We start from the raw sequence: 6,000 nt of genomic DNA, 5'->3' as shown, positions 1-6,000 counted from the left end.
AGAGAGAGCCTCCAACTCTGTTTACAGGGACGTTGGTCCTTAAAGAGTTAAAATGCCTGTGGGAGAGCGCTGAAAAGGCCAGGAAGCAGTCAGCGGGTGCCCGTGGGGTGTTGAGTAGAGCCGGAGACACAGTTGTGTGAGGACTGTGGAATAGTTTGTTGCTGAGTCACTGCTATGGGCTCCTGTGGCCCTTGTCTGATCTCTGAGGCAGGTGGGAACTTTAAACCCTATATGGGACAGGGTTTATGCTGGAGGTGAGCCAAATCTTTTCTTTTTTTGAACCACAATTGTGTGGACTATTTGTTTTTGTTTATGTTGAAGGAAGCTACTTTGTTTTGCCTATTTACGCCTCTTACAGCACGCAGATGGCTGGTGATATCAGGCTCCTCCATATTACACCCCTTATAGACTTGAATGCCGTTTGCCACAAAGTTTGCAGACTTCAGGCAAATATACCATTCTTCCTATCCGAATGTTTCCAGTTCTCTACAACCAGCTCTCTTACACTCTCTTAGGCCCCTTTCACATGGGGCGGATCCATTTGGCGGACTCCGTTTTCTCGGCGGGGATCGATCTGCTGATCCCCACTGAGTAGGCGGATGACAGGTCCGTCTCTGCTCACTGTGTTGAGACGGACCTATTAGAGTCCCACTCTCCTCTATGGGGAGATCGGATTAAAACAGACTGCCTGTCCGTTTTCTTCAGATTCGATCGGCCAGATGAATGGAAAATAGGACCACCATCCGACGGGGTTTGGCGGACAGGATCGGATAGCAGCAGTTGTCAGCGGCCATGTCACCGCTAACATCCGCTGTCCCATAGGAGTAAATGAAGCGTCTGATCAGGTCTGAAAAACTGACAGGTGGACCTAATCAGACCGCCCGTGTGAAAGGGCCCTTACTCTATAGCCAAAAGGTACTCCTCTCCTGTTTAACAACCATGTGACTTTAATTTTATTTATTATTTTATTATTATGTGGGTAAAACCAAATTAGAATTTTGGCGAAGAATTTACAGACATGTTAGCATTAAAAAGAGAGACCCTGGCCTCCCCCTAGGCAGACATAGCTGTACAGTACATCATGATCGCACTCCTAAGGTGCGATTTTTGACACTTGATCATATTCCAAATAACCAGAGGAGGGAAATCTAAATAAGCAACTCTTATGCCGTGTACACACGAGCGGACTTTTCAGCATCAAAGGTCCGACTGTCTTTCCGACGGACTTTCGACGGAGTTATGACGGACTTGCCTAAACACTCTAATTTTGTAAAAAAAAAGAAAAAAAATCTTGATTTTGCAAGGAATTGTGGGAAAAAATTACAACTTCAAAAAACTCACCATGCCTCTTACTAAATACCTTGGAATGTCTACTTTCCAAAAAGGGGTCATTTGGGGGGTATTTGTACTTTCCTGGCTTGTTAGGGTCTCAAGAGATTGGCACCATAGCTTGTGGACTCTATAACCTTCACAAAGACAAAATGATATACACCAATTTGGGTTATTTTTACCAAAGATATGTAGCAGTATAAATTTTGGCCAAAATTTATGAAGTAAAATTACTAATTTGCAAAATTTTTAACAGAAACAAAGAAAAATGAATTTTTTACAGAACTTTCGGTCTTTTTTCTTTTATAGCACAAAAAATAAAAAACCCAGCGGTGATTAAATACCACCAAAAGAAAGCTCTATTTGTGCGAAAAAAGGATAAAAATTTCATATACGTACAGTGTTGCATGACTGAGGAATTGTCATTCAACATGTGAGAGCACCGAAAGCTGAAAAATAAGATTTTTTACTTACCGTAAAATCCATTTCTCTGAGTTCATTGACAGACACAGCCTTCATAACGATAGGGTTACATCGCTTCTATTAGGAGTGGGACTAGGCAGAACAAAAAAGCAAAACGAGCACCTGGCTGTGCCCATGGGTCGTCCTTAGCTACTATATAACCCCCTCCCTGCTCTAGGTATTCAGTTTAATAGCAAGCAGTAATAGAAGTATCAAAAAAACTCCATAGAAGGGTGGATGCTGTGTCTGTCAATGAACTCAGAGAAATGGATTTTACGGTAAGTAAAAAATCCTATTTTCTCATTTGATCATTGACAGACACAGCCATCATAACGATAGGGAAATCCCAAAGCAGTGCCAACATGAGGGTTGGGAGATCGAAAAATCCCAAGGCTAATACAAGAGCCAACCAGGTAACAGGAACTTTACCCAGGACACGCTGGAACCCAACCTGAACGATACCCCTTTAAGGAGGGAATAGACCCTCTAACCAGCGGCCTGCAAAAAACTTGCGGCCAAAAGAGGCATCCGCAGATGCCAACCCGTTCACTTCGTAGACTTGTGAACATGTAAATTGATGACCATTGGTCGCCTTGCAAACCTGCACAACGGACGCATGATGACCGAAGGCCCAAGAAGGCCTAAGCACCCGAGAAGAAAGCACCGTAACAGGAAAAGAGGCACCCGATTCTTGACAGGATAGCCCTCCATCCAGAGAAGGGTTGCAGATAAAAAACAGAACGCCCCTTTCTTGGCCCATCCGCCAATAGCCCATAAAGGCAGATAAGGCAAATGCCTTGGAAAGTGCTGACCAGAGACACAAGAAAAGCAACACAATGTCCTTATTCAAAAAGAAATCCAAGGACGGAACCCTGTAAAAAGGGGCAAAGCACCACCTTAACCTGGGTAAGGTGAACGACAAGATAACGCCCCCCTTTTTGACACCCTGTGAGCGGAAGTGATAGCCACCAAGAGACCACCTTCCACCAAGGCAAGTAATGGAATCTCTCGAATATCTTGAAAGAGAAATAGAGAGGCTTCTGGAGAACCGAAATTACCAAGTTCAGATCCCACGGCAGTAAAAGAACCGCACTGGTGGAAACAGATGCCTAACCCCTGGAATAAAAAGGTACGCACCAGGAAGTGTGAGACCAGGAGATGCTGAAGAAGACCACCCAGGCTGACCCCTGGGCCTCGATGGTACTCAAGGCCCATTTCTTCTATCCCCCCATCAACAGTGTTGGAAACCGCAGCACCTGGCTCATCACAGCCGGGCCGTTAAAAACCAGCGACTCTAAAAACAGGATGGAATAACGGTCAATGAGACAGTAGGTCCTTCCTGAGAGGTAGTTGCCAAGGAAAACGGCGGCCGGGCGCACCTGGTCGGCGTACCCAGACCACCGGGACCCAACCAGATCCAATAGAATGACTGGGAATCACTGCAGCCGTGATCCTGCAAAAAAGACACCGCAAAGGCTGGAGAGAAGGAAAGGCATAGAGCAAACGTGGGTCACTAGAGTCGCCAGAAGCTAAGCTCCCGTGACCTTGCCAGAAACCTCAGTTCCGTCCTGTTGAGCCAGGACGCTACCTCAGGCCTGCCCCAGCGGAGACAAATACGATGAAACACAGCCCCGTGAAGGGCCCACCCTGTGATCCAACCGTAACCAACTAATGTATCCGTTTTACAGTATTCTACTCCTGAAATGTGTATGCCAGAAAGGACCTCCCACTGGAGGATACTGGCAAAAGCCAGGGCCGCCAACAGCCTATCTTGGTCTGCCCTGGCGAAGGACATAAGCCACCGCTATTGCCTCGCCCGACTGGAACCATACCGGGAGCCCCTGAAGTCGACCCTTCCATGATCCAGACTAGTCTGTTCGCATGAAGTTCCAAGATATTTCTCGGTAGTCCGGATTTCACCAACGTCCAACAACCCTGAGCAGAGCTCAGTCCTAGGACCTCTCCCCACCCGGACAGACTGGCATTGGTGGTCACCCTGTTCAATACAAGGGGAGCAAGGATTTACCCCACCGAAGAACCGGATAGCGAAGCCACCAGACTAGGGAAAACTCTGGTTTCCTGACTCCATCGAAATACGATTGTCCAGAGACCCTGGGTATTCGTTCCATTATGCCAGCATCTCCCCTAAGGGAACTTGCATGGAACTATGCAAATGGAATCGCCTCAAAAAAATAGATAACATCGGACCCAACCCACATGCAAATCCGCAGAGGAGCCCACCTGCCGGACAGTAAATGAAAAAAACGCAGCATGCCAATTCCGGAGTATTGTCTGGGAGAAGAAACACGCTGGCCAGAGCTGAAGCCCGGGTCAGGCTCAGATAATCCAACGATCTGACAGAACCAAGCAGACATCCGATAGTACAGCCTTCAACTGAAATCAGTCAAGGTTTGTATAAGAATTACGGTGCTCCTTAGAGTAGTCGAGGAGTCGGAGAAGTAGATCGTCCAGGCAGCCCAGGATCGCAAATCCCCACCGACGTAACCACGCCAGATCCAGGGCCAGCACCTCGTAAATCCCAGAGGAGTTCTGGCCAGACTCAAAGGGGCAACACCACACGCTCCTAATGCTTCGCACCCACAGCTGTGCGGACGGACTCCATCATGAACTACTGTACCCCCATAAGGCATGTACCATGCCCTCCATCCTGTAGACTGAACAGGTTTGAAAAAAGCCCCTGAAACCGTTCTCAGCGCGGGAACATCCTCTACAGCAACAGGGCTTGCACAGCCCCCTGTGGAGAACAGCCAGCAGTCTGGCGACAAACCCCTTGGAAGCAAAAACTCTTTGGAGGAACACAGCCGGAAAACTATCCTGTAACCGGACAAGATTAAGACTCGACATACTGCCATTCAGGATCGCCCCCCAAAATACACATCTCGGCCACCTGAGGAAACAGAGAACTCAGCAACCAGGGTAACTGCAGCCAAGCGACCTAGCGGACAACTGCAGCACCTGGACCAACAGGTCCTCCAATGCAGCAAGGACAGGGGGACTCTGCTCCCCCTCCAGACATGTCAGCTGGACCTTTTAGAAGCCAGAGATTCCTCTATTGGACCCATGGTTGCCTTGAGCAGCCTAGAGACAGGGGGGCCCACTACTGGTGGAACAGTCCACTACTGAAGGAGGGACTCCCCAAAGGGGTACCTTACAGCAAGTGTTCTTGGAAACACCAAAGACAATTTGGACACTCCCAGTCCTCATGAACAAATTTGTCAGAATAAGAGAAAGAAGGAAACACGTTCACCGTGCCAAACCATTTATCCAAAGGGATACCGGCCCTCCGCCACAGCCACCGCTGCACCATCTTGAAAAGGTTCCCGCACAGACAATAAGTGCGAAAACCAGCGCCCCTCGTCCGAAGCCCCACATAGGACGCACAGACCGAAGCCCCTCCACAGCACCGGGTCCCCACACAGGGGCACAAATCTGGGTCCCCTCACAGGGGAGACAGACCCGGGTCCCCTCACAGGGGACACAGACCCAGGGGCCCCTCACAGGGGACACAGACCCGGGGGCCCCTCACAGTGTGCATTGACCAGGCCCCTCACAGGGGCCCAAACCGTGGCCCCTCACAGGGGCACAAGCCGTGGCCCCTCACAGGGCACAGACTGGAGCCCTTCACAGGGGACACAGGCCTCCCAGGGGACAAAGACCAGGGGCCCCTCACAGGGGCCCAAACCTTGGCCCCTCACAGGGGCACAAACCGTGGCCCCTCACAGGGCACAAGCCGTGGCCTCTCACAGGGCACAAACTGGAGCCCCTCACAGGGGGCACAGACCCCCGCAGCGCCACCCCTCAGGAAAAGGGGGTCTGCCACGAGGCCTAGTAGGCCGCAAAAGCACGGCCTAAATTTCTGGCCGCCCGCCACAAGCACGCAAAAGCTGCGTCCTAAATTTCTTGCCGCCCGCCGTGAGCACGTAAACGACGCGGGCTAACTTTTTGGGGGACCGCGGTAGGCTGCAACAGCCAAGGCCTAAATTTATGACCACCCGCCGCGAGCACGCGGCCCGCGGTAGGCCGCAAAAGCCGCGGGCTAAATTTTTGGATGTCCGCCACTGGCCCTCGGGGGGACTGGGCCGACCCTGAGCCCTGTATCCCCCCTGCACCAGGACACCTGGAGACCACCTGGAAGAGACCCCACTTAGCCAGGCAGGTGTCTCACACCTTCCCTGCGCCCAGCAAATG

The sequence above is a fragment of the Aquarana catesbeiana genome, linkage group LG05 (genome assembly GCF_042186555.1).
Source record: "Aquarana catesbeiana isolate 2022-GZ linkage group LG05, ASM4218655v1, whole genome shotgun sequence".
NCBI classification, from domain to species: domain Eukaryota; kingdom Metazoa; phylum Chordata; class Amphibia; order Anura; family Ranidae; genus Aquarana; species Aquarana catesbeiana.
This window is presented reverse-complemented; position numbering follows the sequence as displayed.